The sequence below is a fragment of the Hyperoodon ampullatus genome (genome assembly GCF_949752795.1).
Source record: "Hyperoodon ampullatus genome assembly, chromosome: 3".
NCBI classification, from domain to species: domain Eukaryota; kingdom Metazoa; phylum Chordata; class Mammalia; order Artiodactyla; family Ziphiidae; genus Hyperoodon; species Hyperoodon ampullatus.
The window spans coordinates 38164809-38183260 of record NC_136916.1 but is presented as its reverse complement, the minus strand read 5'-3'; positions in this window follow the sequence as shown (position 1 = coordinate 38183260).

Here is an 18452-nt window from a genome sequence, read left to right as displayed (position 1 = left end):
AATCCATAGGGGAAATGCTACTTCTCAGTGCCTAGCCCCCCTCCCCAGGACCCCCAGCCAGGTGGCTCTGCCACCAGTACAGCTGACACAAGTGCAGGCCACAGAATCAGGTGGACATGGGCTCAGGTCCTTATTAAACCAGAGCTAGCCCTTAACCTCTCCGAGCCTGTTTTCCCTTTTCTAAAATGAGGATTCCTCATATGCATATATTTCTCATGAAGTTGCAGTGAGGCCTAGCAATGATATAGGTAAAGTTCCTTGCAAATGTAAGGTCGGTCTATGTTACCTTCTCATCCAAGCTGAGCCTTCAAAGGCCACAGACATAAACCATTGTCTTTCCTGACCTCTCGCTTTTGAGTTTCAGCCTGCTCTGCTGAGGAGGTTCGGAGACAACCTCAAGCAAGCTCCTCCCCTCTAGCCCCAGGGAGCAGAAATACCTACTTTTCCGCCCTAATAATACCTGAATGAGATTTATAGGACATCTTCCTCCCCAGAGTGTAAAACTCCCTCTCACATATTATTTCTCTTATCTTTAGATTGTCCTGTGATGGGACAGCCTCTTTTCACCTTCTCAGAAAATGGAGACAGGAGGAACTGTGGGTCTTGCCAAGGTCACAGGATTGGAATACAGAGCCATGCCACTCCAGGACACTCAAGATCATCAAAAGGGGAAGAGCCAGGCAGAAAGGGAAGACGCAGTAGACACTGACCTGAGGCTGCAGCAGTCAGGGGCCAGGACGGAGGAGGAGGACTGGGGCAGAGGGCATGGTGCAGGCTCCGCTCCCATTCCTGCTCCTGTGGGGCTTGGCAGGGGACCTGGGGAAACACGCCCCCACCCATCCTGCGGAGGTCTTTGCCTTTGACCTGTTGGCCGCCATTTTGGGCCTTGTCACATCATGCGCCTGTTCTGTCCAAGCTGCTCTAACCTGGCCTCCGGCAAACAGAAGCTCTTCGCCATCCAATTCCCACCCCAGAGGACCGAGGGCTGCACGCTGGGAGGTTGCCAAAGCAAGGGGCTCCAGCCTTCCAGGAGTTAACGACTCGCTCTCCGCAGCTGTCCTCCCCTTGGTGCTCCTCCTTCTCCCTCCTCCTGCTCGCGGCAGGCAGGGCCCGGACCTGGGAGCCATGCCGCTGTGCTGTTGCCAGGGGAGCCGGGAGCCAGATCTGAGCTATGCAGGGAAAAGGCCCGGCCTGTCAAACTGTTTGAGATGAACCGCCGCCGTCCCCATGCAGCTGGGCTCAGACGTGTCTCAGCTCTTGTTCTGTGCCTGAGAATGGCGAAGCCCAGTGAGGTTCAAGGGCAAACTCACTATTCATTAGTCAGGGGTTCTTGACGTCCGTCTCTCCCAGGGATGGGTCCCCCCACCCCGCCTCCCTTTTTCTCTCCCTCCTGTAATACATTCCTGGGTGCCTTTGGTGAGGACTGCACACCCTCCTGCTCCTGCCCCACTCTTCTCCAAAAGCCCCTGAATAAACTCCCCCCAAGGGGACCAGGCAGGGCAGAGACAATGGCCGCAGGAAACCATTCAGGCGGGACTCCAGCCATGCTGGCCCGCCCTCCACTCCCAGTGCCCCTGTGGGCCCTGCTCCCCTCTGACTCAGGGCACCCCTGGGCTACTAGCCCACATAGGCCTGGATAGGACAGAGCCACTGGGCACTGCCCTCAGGACTACAGGTCAGTCCATTGCTACTCTGTGGGCTCCTTGGATGCCTCCATGGCCTGTATCTCACATAGCTGGCTATCTTGGTGCCTTTCTCTACCATCATGTGTCTATTCTAAGACACTCTCAAACACGGTTGGGAAGTGTGAAGTGTAAAGGATACATATACTTGGTTACAAACAAATTGCACTGCTAGAAACTTACTATATGGTTAACATGCAAAAGTTCCCAAAGAAGAATGTACAAGAATGTTCATCAGAGCATTTCTTTTTTAAGAGTGTAAAGAAATTGAAATGAACCTACGGTCCATTCATACTGTGAAATACCATGCAGCTACAAAAATTCATGAGGGGCTTCACTGGTGGCGCAGTGGTTGGGAGTCCGCCTGCCGAGGCAGGGGACATGGGTTCGTGCCCCGGTCCGGGAAGATTCCACGTGCCGCGGAGCGGCTGGGCCCGTGAGCCATGGCCACTGAGCCTGCGCGTCCGGAGCCTGTGCTTCGCAACGGGAGAGGCCACAACAGTGAGAGGCCCGCGTACCGCAAAAAAAAAAAAAAAAAAAAAAAAAAAATTCATGAGGTAGGTCTCTATATATTAGCTGATGTGGAAGGCTGGCCAGTATATATTGTTGGGTAAATAGAATAAATCGTAGAACAGGCAATAGAATATGATCTTATTTGTGTGTATTTAAAAGTCTTAAGTATGCTTATATATGAAGAGATTCTGGAAGTATGTATTAAAAGGCTACCTCTGGGGAGTGGGAAGGGATGAATGCACTCTTCCATTTTCTTTCCACTTTTATTGAGAAATGTAAAGAGGCTATTTAATATAGTAGGCTTAACTTCTATTAACCAACTTGGAGTAGGAGCTCCAAGAGAATGGTGGTGAGGTTGTAAGAAAAAACATCCCAGAAACTATGCCATTGGCCATTTTCAGGCCAAACAATCACTTGTCATCATCATGGCTGTTATTGTTGTTAATTAAAAGCCTACCAAGTGCCAGGCTTAGTACTTTGGGTCTGGCTTAGGTGGGTATCATTATTCCAGTTTCCCCATGCTGAAGAGTAGTTGACTGGCTTGTCCAAGTTCCTCAGCAGGGATTGGGTTGTTGGGGGGATCCCAGTTCCACTGAGAGTAGACACGTTGCCCCTTCTCCTTCAAGAGCTGCCTGTTTGAGGGGGGGCCTTGGAAGCCCCAGTCATGCAGACCCCCGACATCCACCTGGTCATGCGGTGGAGAGGGGGCATTGCCCCCTTCTGCCACTGCCCAATAGAGGTCTCATTGTGTTGGGGGCCATTGGACTTGGGCCAGCAGGAGGAGTGGGCAGGGCTGTGAAAGGCCTTATTTGCATCAGCAGCATGTGTCCTGAGAGAGATATCACCACACGGAATGTAGAGCGCTTTGCCTTCCCTGTTTACTTCACCCCAGGAAAAGTAAATGGCCTAGCAAGTGTCTCTGAGGAACAATACGAGGCTCTAGGGGTGGGAGGCATGGGTCTGGCTACACAGGAGGCAGGCCAGGACCTTGCCACTGCCACCGGTGGAGCTCTCCATTGGGCCCCTGATGGGCCTGGCTGGGGTGGGGGGAAAGGTGCCATGGATCTGGATCAGGCAGCCACCCAGAGGGCCCTGGGAAATCTGTGGGGTAGCAGGGTGGTCCCTGGGGCCTGAGCGGCACCTACAGTCAACCCAAATCAGCTGTGGAGCCTGCAGAGAGAGCAGGAAAGAAAAGTGGACCACATGCAGAGGGCTGCAGTGACTCCTCATAACTTTATAGGCTGTCGATATTATCGTTATACCCATTTTACAGATGACACTGAGGCCCAGAAAAGTTAAGTTATAGGTCCCAAGTCACACAGCTAGTAAGTGCCAGAACTGAGAACCACATCTCTTGGACCTCAAGTCTGTTACTCCAAACCCCAAAGAGCTCCTGTTTGGCTTGGCCACTTAGAGGAGGTCCCCAAAGCTGCAACCCCTTCTTGCCTACCCTCATCCATAGAGTTATTAACCCCTCCTCTGCAAGGTCACCTCCTCAAATGGTTCCTTGCCTGGGGTCCTCCCCCAATTTTACCTAATGCCATCTATCTCCTGCAGTATGCCTGGCCCTGGACTGGGCAGTGGAGTGGTGGGGAGGAAGATTGTAGAGACTTTGGTTAGTATAGCCTCTCCTCGGAGTTGTCCAGGGTCAGTAGGGTGGTCCAGATGGACTTCCTGGGGGTGGTGGCCTTGAGGCAAAGATATAGCCCAGCTGGTCAAGACAAGTGTGAGTGAGCATTGGAGAGTGGGGGCTGGGGAAGGCCCAGGGCTTCCACCTGGTGGGAAATGGGAAGTGGGAGTGGGTGGGGTCAGAGGGTCTAAATGCTGCAGCTTCCCAGTCCCCTGGCTGCAGGTCACCTACAGTTCTGCAGATTCTGCTTCTCCCCCGACCTGAAGGGGCCTTACAGGAAGATGAGGAAACTCCTGGGCTTGCCCCAGTGCTTCCCAGAGTCTGGCCTGATGAGGACCTCAGGGAAAGCTGAAGCTACAGAAGCAGAAGTGGGAGAGCAGAGATCTCACTCAGGCAGCTGGAGTCATTGGGACTTTTCCAAGGCCAGTGGGTCCCCCTGGATGGTTCTGCGGGAGGACATGGGCAAGTTCTGAGAGAGAGGCCTCTTCCCATCCTGTTAGCCTCACCTCCCTGTTCCCAGCCCACAACAAATAAAGTTTCTTTGTAAAGCCTTCCATGTCTCTGGTCAGTTTTCTGGGGCGGGGGGGACAAAGGTGAGGAAAGTAAGATTTATCCACTAGCAAAGACAATTCATGGTGTGTCAGGTGTGGTGGATGCCTGGTATGGATGGGAAGAGTGGAACAAGAAGCCTCCCAAGGCCTTGGAAAGTCTGTCTCCCTGACCTGGGCTAGGGTCCTTTGGGATGAAGACCATTGGCTGGTCCAAGGCCTACCTCTGGCCTTGAGGATGGCAATCTTAGGTGTACTGCCCTCAGAAGAGGGCCTCTGGAGGTTCTGGATTTTGAGACAGCTCCCAAGCTCTTCCTAAACCTCCATCAGTGTCTTCTCATTTGATCCTCACAATGACACACACCGTGCCCCCACCATAAGACTTAATCCCATTTTACAGACTAGGAAACAGAGGTTTCAGAGAGGCTAAGAAATATACAAAGACACGCAGCTAGGAAGCAATGGAGCTGAGCTCCAGATCTCATTTCTGTAACCAGAATGGGATGCAGGGGTTCGTAAATCTGAAAGCCCTTGACAAGGTTCTCCATGTATGTGCAAAATCACAGCATTCCTTTACACAAGGCCCTTGGACTTTCTTGTGCCAGGCACTGTTCTGAGTGCTTGTTCATGTCCTCAGTCATGGTTTAATCCCCAGACATCCCTATGCAAAACTGGGCATTACCTTAATTCCTATTTAACCAACGGGGAGAGTGAGGCAGAGGTAGCTGGTGGGTGCGGGTGTGGGTGCAGCCAGGATGCCGGCACAACCACACCTGTCCAGATGCCAGGCATTCACCCACTGCCCACGCTGCCTCCCTAAAGGCCTGGTGCCCCACCAGCCTCGCCCGGCAGCACACCCCCAGTGAAACGTCTCTCATCCCCACACCACAGCGGCTGGGGCTGCGTACGGCCCCTGGCGGCGCGGCGGGGTCTGCATCGCCGTCCGGCAGGCGGCGCTGCCTGGGGCGCCCGGCTCCCCCCGCGGGCCGCGCTCCGCCGGGCAGCAGGCTCGGGCCCCAGGGCCCCGGGAGGAGCCAGGACCCCGGGCGGGAGGGAGAAGACTGAGGGGCGCGCGGCACAAAGAGCTTTTTATTTAAATTTGTTTAGAGTTTCGCGAATTTGCATGAAAAATGTGTGAGAAAAGCCAGCTCCGGTGACCTCATCCGCACCTGCCATTAACGTTCAATTAGCTGCTGAATAGCGGCCGCCGACGCGACGTGCAGAGAATCCGGTCGGCCCCGCGCAGCTACGGCTGCGGGCCGGGTCCAGGATGGGGTGGGAGTGGAGGGCGGGGGCGCCGGGCCCCGGCCTACTCCTGCGGGCGGGAGACCCACGGCCTGGTTCGCGCCCCTCCTCTCTGAGGGGACACGGGGACCCCACAACCCTTGAGTCCGAGGCCGTTTGGGGAGCACCTGGGCCCAAGGGCACCTGGAGATGCCAGGCTCCCTCCCGGCGCCGAGGAGGGCGGGCTCGCCACCTCCCCAGAACGAGAGGTGGACGGATGAGCCCCCGTCCGAGCTCCGATGGGTTCCCTCGCCACCTTCCGGACAAAGTGTCAAGTACAAGTTCAAGTTCAGGGCCGGGCCCGGGGGGCGCCAAGCCTTCCCCGGTCGCCTTTGTTCTTCAAGATAATCGCTCCCAAGTCCCCTCCGGGCGGGACCCGGCAGACGCCCCCGCCCCGCCCCACCGTGCCCCGCAGGAGCCGCCTCCTCCCGCCCGCGCGGCGCCTGTCCCCTGGTCCCGGCGGCCCCGCTCGGGGCCACCGAAGGGTCTGGGGGCTCGGGGAGGGGGGAGGCGCGATCCGAGTCCGTGGGAGCCTCCCCAGCCCCGCAGTCCCAGCAGCACACCGAGCTTGGTCGGACGGATGCCCGCGCTGAGGTAAGAAGCCTTGGCGGGGTTCGCCTGCATCCCTTGTGCCCCGCCCCCGCCCCGGACTCTGCGACCCACAGGAACAGGGCAGGGCAGCCTCGCCGGGCCTCGGGGGTGGGGGCGCTGCCCCTCCAGGGCTCTGAGGGGTACCAGGCCTGGGGCGGGGGGCACAGAGGGCAAGGGCGCCCTGTGTCTGCCCGGTGAAGTCGCCGGCCTTTCCCAAGGGCGTCTAGCTTATCCATCTCTCATCGGGTTAGCCTCTTGGTCTCCACTTCTGCGCCGCTAGTTCTGGCTCTGGCTCTTCCTTGCTTTCTCTCAGATTCTGCTGGAGGGGCCCCCAGTTAGAATCTAGTTCCCCAGGCCCTGAAGCTCGGTCTGGAGAGCTGGAGGGGTGTGTGTGTGTAGCTCAGCTCTAGAGAGAATCAGCTGTGGACATTCCCTCCCCCATCTCCAGCACCTAAATTAAGGTCCTGGGCCAAATGGTGGTTGCTGGGGTGGGGTGGAGTGGGCTGTGACTTAGTGGCAGTGCAGGGGCCATAAGGTATCCTCCTTATTGGAGGTAGAACCTCTTGCTGTTCCTGCTGTGCCTGGTTCCTGGATTCTGTGTGGGGGCAGGTATTAGCTTGTACCTCACCCCACCAGCACACTGCCAGGCTGAAAGGGTACAGAAGGCTTCTTCTGAGTGGCCTAAACCTTGTCCCCCATTCCTGCCTTTCACTGTCAGATAGATGCTCATTCTGAGGTTGTTTACGTACTCGTGCTTTACACACAGTTCTAACGTCCATGATATTTGGTTTCTAAATTCACAGCATCTTAGAAGTAGCAAAATAAAAAGGGGGAGATGGGCTTTTTCCTGAAGCCACACTGCTCCCCTTTTGTGTTCCTTCCCTTCTTCTTCTGTGTACTCCCCAGAGTTTTTACTTCTGGAATTTTAGTCATGATGAAGTTTCTGCCTCTGAGTACACTCCTTCCCATCTTCACTTGGCCAAACTTTAGCAAGTGTTTCCTCCTCTAGGAGATCTGCCCAGATTTCCCCCACATCTCTCCCTCTCTTAACATCTTCAGCTGCACTGCCAAGTGCTTAGTACATGATAAATGAAATAGTTTCTGGATGGATTAATAAAAAAATCAAATACACATAAATTTAGAAAGCATTGAGGATTGAGGGTCTTTCTTTGTTTTTTGTTTTCTTTTTAATAAACATTGGTTCAAACTGAGATATCTCCCAGGGACTCCTTCCCTCTGTTCTATTACATACAAGGTCTCATTCACAAGCAAGAATTAACAGGAAAAGGCTAGGTCCACGTACTCTGTTAAAAAGAAAGGAGAAAAATTCTGCGCAAATTGCTTTAAAATTTAAAAAAGAAGAAATACCAGAAGGGAGCCCCTCAGCCTCTGTAAGCCTTTCCCTCTCCATCTGACTGGGTCCTCTGAGGGCCTGGAGGGGCTGAGGTTTCATGTGCTGCATCAAATCCCAGGCCTTCCTGCAAGGCCTCAGCGGGGCCACCAGGAAGTTGACTAAAAATGGAGACTGTGACCTACCTAGTGCATGTCTTTATGCTCCGGATGATTCATCACTGACATGCTGATGTCAGAGGAGCCTAGGAAGATGTTTACATCTTTTTAAAAAGGGAAATTGAAACGTTTTTCCTGCAAAACCATCTGCAAAGGCTGCTCTAGACCCTTCCTCTTCCTCATAAGAACTTCTGACCTGAGTCTAATCTGATTCTCCCTGGGTTATTGTGACATCTTGGATAAACCTTTTTTTTTTTTTTTTGTCCCAGTAGCCAAGATTCCCAACTCATGGTTGGGTAGAATGAGGAACTTTAAGGCAGAAGTTTGCAAAGGGCAGGGTAAATACTACTCTGATACAGAGTGAGAAAATAAGAATTTATAATTTATATATATGAACTCATTTAGTCCTCCCAACTAAAGGAGATGGGTCTTGTTATAAGCCCCCTTTTATATAAGAGGAAACTGAGATGCGAAGTAAACTGTCTTCAGTGTCACATCTAGAAAGCAGTCCAGGTGGGCTTAGAACTTAGGCGGGCTGTTTTAGATTCACTGTGCTTGACTACCACCAACATTTGAGCTTTATTTCTGAGCTAGTCACTGAAAATTCCTCCCAAATCACATTTCACATGGATTCTCTTGCTTTCCCTATCACACAGAGACAGAAAGTAGGTCTTAGAGGGTGGGGATGAACAGCTCAAACTTTGGAATCTTGTGTTCAAACCCTGGCTCTCTCTCTTACAAACTATTGATATGTGACTTTTGCCAATTCTCCATTTCCTCATCTGTAAAATGGGCTTGTAAATCGATCTCAAGGGCTTGTTGTAAGGATAAAATAAGATGTTGTGCTTAGTCCAGTGCCTGAGACGTTATAAATTTATCCAAGAGTGAAAGCCATGATTATTTTAACAGCAGACATCTTTAATGACAATGTTACTGTCACTTTGCATTTTCGAAAAACAACACTCCCGCCCCTCAGAAAACACTGTTAACAATTGGTCTCCACATGCTTTAACCAAGCATCTGAGGAGGTGCCCAGACTGTGGCAGGACAGCTGCTCCATTCTGTACAGATAACCCAGACCCCCAGATGGTCACATGGATCCCTGATGTCTTTGAAGGTGATGAAGTAAACACAGACCCTTAAAATCTTGTCCCTCCTGGAGCCTGACCCCTTACAGGTGTGTGTGTGTGTGTGTGTGTGTGTGTGTGTGTGTGTGTGTGTGTGTGTGTGTGTGTCGGGGGGTGTTGGAAGAAGGACCTTGTAGATAATTGAGAGAATTAAAGGCTAAGACAGAAGACTACTAAGGAGAGAAATCTGAGATGAACAGTTCTGTTTTCTCTTTCTTAACTTTAAAATCTGGCCATTGCCTCTGCATGAGGAAAATAAGACTAGACCCTGCTACAGAAGCTGATCTGATCAGTGGGACACTTCTTCCTCTTTTCATTGAGTTAATAGTTATTTATTGAGTGCTTGTTCTGCACCGGGCATTGTTTTTAGGCACTAGGGATACAGAACAAAACAGAATAACCCCTGCCCTTGGGGAGCTGACGTGTGTGTGTATGTGTATGTGTGTGTGCGTGTGTGTATGTAGAGAGGGAGAGAGAGAGAGAGGGAGGGAGAAAGTGTCAATAGTTTTGTGCAGTACAGTCCTGATTGCCTCTGAGCAGGATCCCTCTTGGTGGGGATAGATCAACTGGGCCTCCCTCCCTCACTCACCCTTTAAAGCCAAGGGTACATGTTTTCACACAGCTGTTTCTGCTTATGGGTGGAACTGAGGAGAGAGAAAGCGAGAGAGAGATGACTCAACTTCCATATCAGAAAATGAGTAACGGACTGAGGCAGAGATTCCTCGGGAAAAGTGCTCATCAAGCAGGCAATACACGGGTGTTCTGCCCTCCTCCATCCCATTCCTGGGCTTCTGGGACCCAGGGAATGCTAAGATCCTGACAGTGGTGCAGGGACAGAAATGGTGACAATCAGTGGAGGAAACCAAGAGGACTGGGAAGGTGTGAGGCTGCATCCAGGGTCTGGGCAGATCATATTAACAGCTTGCCCGTGCCAGCATGCTTCTAAATGCATTACATATATGAAGATTAGCTCAGTTACCCTTCACCAAGAGCCTCTGAGATAGGTATCATTATTAATCTCTGTTTCAGAGATGAGGATATTGAGGCACAGAGAGACTAAGTAAAGTAGCCCAAGGCCACATAGCTGATAAATAGCAGATCTGCGTCAGATTTAAACCCAGGCAGCTTGGATCCACCAACTCCACTACCAAACTGGTTTTTTTTTTTTTTTTTGGTAGGCATGTAAATTGGAATACTTTTTTCCCATTTTAATTAATTAATTTATTTATTTTAATTAATTTTTGTTGGAGTATAGTTGCTTTACAATGTTGTGTTAGTTTCTACTGTACAGCAAAATGAACCAGCTATACATATACATATATCCCCTCTTTTTTGGATTTCCTTCCCCTTTAGGCCCACAGTGCATTAAGTAGAGTTCCCTGTGCTATACAATATGTTCTCATTAGTTATCTATTTTTACCAAATTGTTTATCAAAGGACCATGTTTCAGAAAGAAATGTTCATTCCCTTAGGGTGAAAGCATGTGTCCTCAGAAGTCTGCAGGAATTCCTTTCTCACATTTCTTGGAGCCTCAGGTTAGAGATGTTAGGAGTCTTTTTTTTATAACCCTCCTCTCTTGGCAGATGAGGAAACTGAAGATGCGGAGGGACCTCCCCCAAGATCATTGTCAAAGTGGACATCAGAACTGTAGTCTCTTTGTACAGCTCAGCCCACTCACTGCCTTGCTGGCGCTGCATGTCAAGGTCTTGGGGTGAAGAGCTGCTTCCCTTACTGCAGCCTCTTCAAGGTCAGAGAAACCTAAGTCCTTTCATCACAAGCCCAGAGAGAGGATGAGAGATGATCAGGAAGGGGTGGGATTCCCCCACAGCAGACTCCATCTGGAGTGCTGCCTTGTCCTACTCCACAGCGAGCCTTGCCGCTGTTAGGAGGAAGCTGAGGTAGGGTGTGGGCCCTTGGAAGAGCCAACATGCACCAAGGCCAGCAGGTAAAGGAGTCTGTCTTCTAGCCTGAAGCCTTCTGGTCAGAACTTGACATTCAGTAGCCTTCACTTTACATCAGTCACTGGGATGGTGATGAGGAGGATGCCAGGCTACTGAGATATTCCTAGCTTTTCCAGGAGGTAGAGATTCTATGAACAACCAACCAAAATATGTCATTTGTTTTTTGTGGTTATTTATTTATTTATTTATGGCTGTGTTGGATCTTCGTTGCTATGTGCAGTCTCCTCATTGTGGTGGCTTCTCTTGTGGTGGAGCATCAGCTTCAGTAGTTGTGGCACATGAGCTCAGTAGTTGTGGCTCACGGGCTCTAGAGCGCAGGCTCAGTAACTGTGGCGCACGGGCTTAGTTGCTCCGCGGCATGTGGGATCTTCCCGGACCAGGGCTGAAATCCGTGTCCCCTGCATTGGCAGGGGGATTCTTAACCACTGCGCCACCAGGGAAGCCCCAAGTCATTTGTGATATAATAGTCGGAGTAACAAAAATCCATAGGAGGTTCCTGCCCCAACTTACTCCACAACTTGATAAAGCTCTTCATGGGTGAAAGGGTTCCGGCGCTGGGGAGGGCTGAGGTCGGACTTAGGGGGCACCCTGTCAAGCAACTCTACCCAGGGCTCCAGCTTAGCATGCCTCATGGCCTAACTCACTAGAGCGCCTGAGGGGTGGTCCCCCCAGTCAGTGGGGTTTTGCTAGGGTGAGAGGCGCCACGCCCACGTGAACACAGACTGCACTTGCCCAAATGGCTTCCTTAGAAAAATAAAACAAACTTTCAGCTGGGGGAAGCGGACCTGAGGAGGCCGGGGCCTACGATTACATACGGGCTTATCTACTTTTCCGGGAAGCGTATCCACTATATTTTTATGATTTATTCTAAATCTGTAATGCTAAGAAAGTCAATCGTGGGAGTTAGTATTGCTGGCCCTCCTCCCGGTCACACCTGCATCTTTTGGGTGCGCCTTAAAGGTCTTGAGAATAGAAAATATAAAAACTGCTTTGCGATGCGTCACCTTAAGTTTCCACCACCTCCCCGACCCGTTCCAATCTTTCACTTCTGCCTAAATTTGGGGCCCCATGCCGGGGCCGGCAGCCATTTTGCGGTGGGGACAGAGGAGGCCGCGCCGCGCTGGGTCCGTCCCAGGCCCACGAGCGGTTCGCCTCCAGCGTCCTGCGGTCGCCGCTCCGCGCCTTTCGGGCGTAAGGAGTGGGGCGACTATGCCCGGCGCTCCTCAACTGACCCGTACCTTTCACTCCAGGCCGTCGTGCAACGAGGCTATTTACATGGCCTTGGAAACGCTGCGACTCGCGGGAGGGGGCCGCATCTGGCGTCTCGGGCTCTCCGCGGCTAGCCGGCTGTCCCGCAATCCCCTCCTGTCTCCTTGGAGCAGGGAACGCAGGCTATAACCGGGAGAACGCTTCGCCCTCGAACCCTAACTCAGGTCCTGGCAGAAGACGCGAGGGGAAGCCTGGCTTCTCTAGTGATCCCTTTTAACTAACCGCGGCCGCCCGCGCCTCTGGCTCTGGGTCCGGCCCTGCTGGGGGCTGGCTGGTGGCACCGCGCTCCAGTCCCTGGCCAGTGGGCTGGCCTCCGCCCCCCTCCCTGCCTCGCCTCTGAGTTACCACTTCTGGTTTGAGCTCACACCCCGGATGTCGGATTTCCCTGGGAATCGGGATTATATCTGCAATTTATTCTAACTGCAAGGTTCCAAGAAAAATCTATAATGCACGTTAATATGTACAATCTCCTGGTCAGTCTGCATCGAGCTGGAGAGCCGTCGCGATCTTCGTGGTGGAAAATGAAAAACCTGTCTTGTGATGGGTCAGGTTAGTTTCCTGCCCGTTATTTATGGTCAAAAGAATTTTCTCCTCACGGGGAAGTCAACTTATTTGAAATAGATTTCTCCTCTCTGATTCTCCGGACTTGAGAGAAATTATCTGTTTTCGAAACAATTATTTTTTAGAAAGAGGCAACCGGACAAGCCCGAGGAATCAGTCCGAGAGTGCCCACCCTACGAGTGCCTCAGACCCCTGGACATGGCTTATACGAAGCACCCTAGCTGCCTGGGGTAGGGTGGGGTAAGCGGGGTGCAGCAGGATGAGAGACACTGGTTGCCCCGCTGGGCTCCAAAGGAAACACTCGGCCGCTCCACGTCCAAACACGCAGAGGACCGGGCTCTCGGTCCCCCAAGGCCCGCGCACCAGCTGCGCTCTCTCCCCGCGCACTAAGGCCGCCGATCGTGGGCAAAAGCTGGAGGTTCTTAGGGATTCCGGAGCCACTCTGAGGGCGAGATCGGGTCTGTCCCACCACCTTGGCGCCAGGAAGCTGTGGAAAGAGACAGACACCAATTTTCTCCCCCTGGAGTTGAAACAAAACCTGAAAAGCCCGAGGTTACTCGCACGGCCAGAGGTGGCGCCTCGGCGGCGGGGGCGGCTAGAGCCGCGTGTCCGTGCTGTTCCCAGGCCTGGGTTCTGTTGCTTTCCTAGCTGTTGAGTTATTTAGCTGGTTAGCTAATAGCCAGTTTACAGGCAGCATTTTCGCAAATGTCCCGCCTGGTCTCACGCTGAGTCCCCGCGTCCGCCAGACCGAGAGTTGCCCGGCTGGGCTCCGGGAGGAGGGACGAAGGGGGAATTCTTGGTAATTAGAGGGGAGGTTTTCCCGGGACGCCCCTCGGTGAAGTGTCCTTGGCTTCGGATGAGGAACAAAGGGCTAAGGTGCCTGCGCGCTGCACGCCCTCGGGGCCCGGCGCGGCCCTCATTCACGCCCCTCCCCACGTCTCTGCGGCCGCGGGCTTTGTGCGCTCGGGCCGCGCGCAGCGCTGCACCTGCCCGGCTTTAAGTACCTTGGCTAAGCAGCGCGGGCGGCTGTTCTAATCGCCATCTCCAAAGTACCTGCTCATGAATAAACACCAGCCCCATTTATCAGGTACTTAGCGCTCATTGTGAAGGGGAAATTGGCCCTTTTCTGAAAGTGTCTATCCTCAACCCATCTGCACAGTCGTGGCTGCAGAACTTCCCCCACCCTTTAGTCACACACACACACACACACTCGCAACACGAGGCTCCTCCAGGCTAAGATAAACTCGCTTTTCTTCCGGTAAGTGCGTGATTGAGCTGCAACAATGGATGGAAAGGAGGAGGCCGCTAGGTCAAAAACCTACGTCTCTCCCATTGATAGGAAAAGTCAGCCCGCGGAACGCACGGTCATCGGAAAGGCTAGTCCTGTGTTCTGGCTACAGGGGCCTATGGACACACTTGAACAAAGCCCCCTGAGTCCCTAAACGTTGGGCAAAATATTGGAAACGGTGGCCCAAGGTGTCCGTGGTGCCTGTCAATCTTGGCTGGGTGGGCCCCAGCTGCACCCTCCTTCCCAGCCCTTCCTATCTTCAGCTCACCTCTCTCTCCAGGAGGGCCCCACACCTGGGTCTGTTAAGGCGTGAGCACGAAAGGCAGGATGTAAGGATCTGCACAACCTCAATTTGCAAAACCTGCTGGCCAGTACAAGGAAAAGTGGCTTTTTCTGGACCGGCTGGGCCGAATGGTAGCTTCCGGCAGAGGCAACTAAGGTTTCTGCCTGCGCAAAGGTTGGTCGGCTAGGCCCGCACAACCGTGGCAGCCCCACGGAGGGTATAAAAACAGGGTAAACAGGCATAAAAATGTAGATGCCCACAAAGTCGCACCAGTGAGTTTATAAACGTGTTTCATCCTGGCGGCTCGCTTGTTAGCCACTCATCCATTCCTTCCAGCATGTGTACACGGGCGTGTGTTCCCAGGGCTCTGTTCCCTGGGTGGAATTCACCAGGAAACACGATCGATTTTCTGGACCTGCGTGTGGCCACAGGCAGCTCTGAAAATGAAAGTGTTTGCTAAGTATGTAGACTTCGCCAATCGAACGTTTTAAAACGGCTTTGTCTTCATTCGGCTCTCTCGATTTCATTCTGTTTAACAAATAAAAGCCCGTAGCCACTGCCGACAGCGCGGCTTTGCCTCCCAGCCCCTGCATGGCTCCTGGCGGTGATCACGCCGGGGTTCAGGAATCCGGGATGTTTAGAAAATCGCTGCTTATTGGGGTCTCCTAGCCTGTCCCCTTTACACTGAACGCAGGCAGCCTCTGAAAACCCAGGCTCCAGTCTCTTGCCAAAGATTGGGTAGGACCCTTGGGGTCTTGCTGTCCTGCTGGTGGTTGTGACTGGCTCGGTTCAGGAGAGGCCTGCGGTGGGGACTGGGTTCTCCTCGAAAGGCGGCGGAGAACGCCGGGTCTGAGCACGAGAACCAGAGACTGCAGCGGTGCGAGCTGAGGGGACTCTGGCTTGCGCTTCTCAGCAGAAAGAAGCCAGTGGCCCCGAGTCCCTAGCCCCTCCTGGTGCTGGGCCCACGGAGATCCTTCCCGAGCCCTGGCAGCGCCATCACGCCGAAGAAAACAAGCTCGGCCCCGCTGGAATTCACCCAAATACAGCCGCTCATTTTTGGAATATTCTAGAAAAAAAAAAAGATCCCGCATCTCTTTATGGTTAAAGGGGTTAAAGGGAGGTAATTGATGGGGTGAGCCATCTTCATGAGGGCAGACAGGGAACGATGAGGGTGACTTCGGGAGATATGCTTTAAACAAGGAATGGCTCGAAATTTCCTTGTCTCCAGTTTCTGGCTACACATTGGACTCTGGTGGCTCCTGTGTTGGGAGAACCCAGGCGTTTCTGTCTCGGCTTGTGGGCCGCCTCCAGCCCACTCAGGCCCCTTTTGTGGCCGCGGAGTCTGGTGGGTGCCTTCCTCGCCCTGAGAACCAGGGCACCAGGCCGCGGGCCGCGGGGCGCCTCCAGGAGAGCCAGGTGGAAGGGGTTCCCTCTCGCCCCACAGGGCATCAAACAAACCCCTTCCCCTCCTGCGAGAGACAACCGCACCTCATGTTCTAGAGGCTGAATGTTGCCTCCTGAAGTTTTATTTGGAGAAAATTCTGGAATTCGAATTCGTTGTTTCCGTAGGTTTGCATTGAATAAACTACACGGCGTGCTACATGGCGTGGCTGTGTGCGCTTCCACAGGGATCTATGGATTTCCGGGCAGCTGACTGTGGCTAAGGGCTTCGGGGACCGGGAGGAGAGGACGAAATTGGGACTGATCACCAAGGCGCGGCTGAAGCATGGTTGGGGCAATAAGGGCTTCAATCCTCTCCTGTCGGCGCCCCCATTTTCAGCCTTCTCAGCCACGCCCTTGGTTCAATACCAGCTGTCCCTCTGGGCTCCGACCCGGCTTCCCCAAGACACCAGGGAGGAGCGGAGTCGAACCGGATCAGGGCCCGGCAGGTCTCAAGCTGGTTCGCTTACCCGCAGGCGCAGCCAGGCCCGAGGCCTGGGCAGCCGTTTGGGAAACGCTGGGGTCCCAAGAGAGGCCCTCCAGGTTAGACTCTGGCCTCGGTGAAGGTGGTGAGCCAGGTCCTCTCCAAACAGCTTGGTTTGTCCTCAGCCTCTCCAACTCCCCCCACCCCCACCCCTCCACCCCACCGCATTTCATTTTGGCTCTTCTGGACGAGTGGCCCCGCTGGAGTTCCTCTGTCCCTAATATAGGAGTGCGCGGGGCCACCTGGCCTGAAGCTGGGAAGCCTGGAGAAGGCTTGTGGGGTTCGGCCTAGATAAATCCCCAGAGCAGAGCTCTGGCGAACCATACTTGGGGAGGGAGCCGTGCAAATGCGTAGGGCCGAGAATAGAGTGCTGAGGTAGCCCGAAGCCTGTTATTTGACCTCACAACTAGGCTTAGCAGACCCTTGCGTTCTAATTTCACCTCGGAGTACGTGTGGCCCCTGAAAATTTCACGCTGCAGATATCGTGGACCCCTTGGAGGGGATGGGGAGGGATCTGCGGTCCCTGTACCGTCTGGTTTTCTGAAACCCCTCGGTTCATTGAAACAATCCTGCCCCTATCTTAAACCCGCGCCTCTTTGGTCCCCCAGCCTTCTGCTCTACCCCATTGATGCCCGGCCACCACGTAGTGCGTCTGGGTGCCCAAGCCTGGAGGATCTCGTTTGCACTCCCTGCCCCCACTGCATCCAGGGGTCGTGCCCCTATTGTCATCCACTAGCCTTGGTGCCGCCCTCCAGGGAGGAGGGGCGACAGCGGCCCCGGCTGACCCCCAGAGGTGGGGGGCGAGGGTAGTCTTCTGAGGGTTCGGGATCCCCGCCTTCTCTTCGTGGGGTGGATGGGAGGGAAATTCTTTCCCTTTCTGGGGCTTCTTCCTGGCTTCTTTGGCTGCCCAGAGCCCTCCTTTGCCCACAGCTCAGATGGAAACGCTGAGGCCGATTGGTTCAGGTTGGCCAGCAGCCGGCGGCGGACCCTGGGTGTGCCCGCCCACCCTGGCCCCTGGCCCCTCCGCTCGCTCGTACCCGCGGGCTCATTGCGAGGCGCTGGAAGGAGAGGGGTGTTCCTAGAGACCGCGAGAGGAAAGGGGCGGCGAGGCCTTGCGGTTGCCACGCTCCCTCTGCGGAGTTTACTTTCGCAGTCTCCGTTCCAGTCTGGCCAGCGCTTCCCTGGCTTATCTCAGCTGAGCGGAGTACTCGGGGGAGTAGGTTTCAGGGCTCTGACTGTTCGGGTCAGGCCTGATGGTCACGTGCCTTCGTACGGCCTCCTCCGGGCGCGCCTGTTCCAGATCCGCCGGCAGAGGGCGTCCTGTGCCGGCGAGGAACGCGTTTGGATGCCTCTCCTGGGTTCCGGGCGCCACACTGTGGGGCTCTGTGGTTCAGATCCACACCTGACTCCCTCGCGTCCCAAACCGGCAAAGTCGCACGGACGGAGCCACAGACAGGCGCGGCTGAAGGTAGGTAGGTAGGTAGGTAGGTGGGTGGGCGGGGCGGCAGCGCCACCTGCAGCGGGACTTGCGCGGACGCAGGCCACTGGACTCGCAGGCCTCCCTCTAGTCTGTAACCCTGGGAAACCGAGAAAATCGTTATTATGTGCATTGTGGAGTGTGTGTGTTTGCACACATAAATGCAGAGGCAGGGAAGGGGCAGGAGGAGTAACCCCTAACACCTGGCCCCTCCTAGCCAATTTCTAGGCTGGGGTTTTCTAGAACATTTAGTCCAAGCACCTCCTTTTAATAGGAGCAAACTGAGGCCCAGGTAGGGAATAGACCAACCCAAGGTCCTGCAGCAGTTAGATAGGGTGACACAGGTGGCACAGTCCCTTGGCTGTGTTCTAAGCCTCAGTTTCTTCTGCTGTAAGCATTGAAATTATACTAAGTCTGTGGTTTGAGGGGCATATCTGGAGGGATATGTTCATGTCTAAGAAGCAGCATTTGGCCACCGAGGAGGAGTGTGTGTCCATGCATGGGTGCCTGTGAAAGTATGTTGGGGCCTGTGCGTATTCACCCATGAAGGGGTACATGTGTCTGCAAATTGTGTGGAGTTGTATTTGTGCCTACAGAAGTGTGTGTGTGAAGGGGTGTGTTTGGAGAAGTGAAGGGGGTATTTGTGTCTGTGCATGGCATGTGGATGTGGAAAGGGATGATTGTGAATAATTGCACCCTCAAAAGGAGGGAGTGTGAGTGTGTGTGCACACTCATGCACATGCACACTGGCACTACCCCCACACACACACACACACCATGCTCTGATCCACTGCCAGGCCCTGAG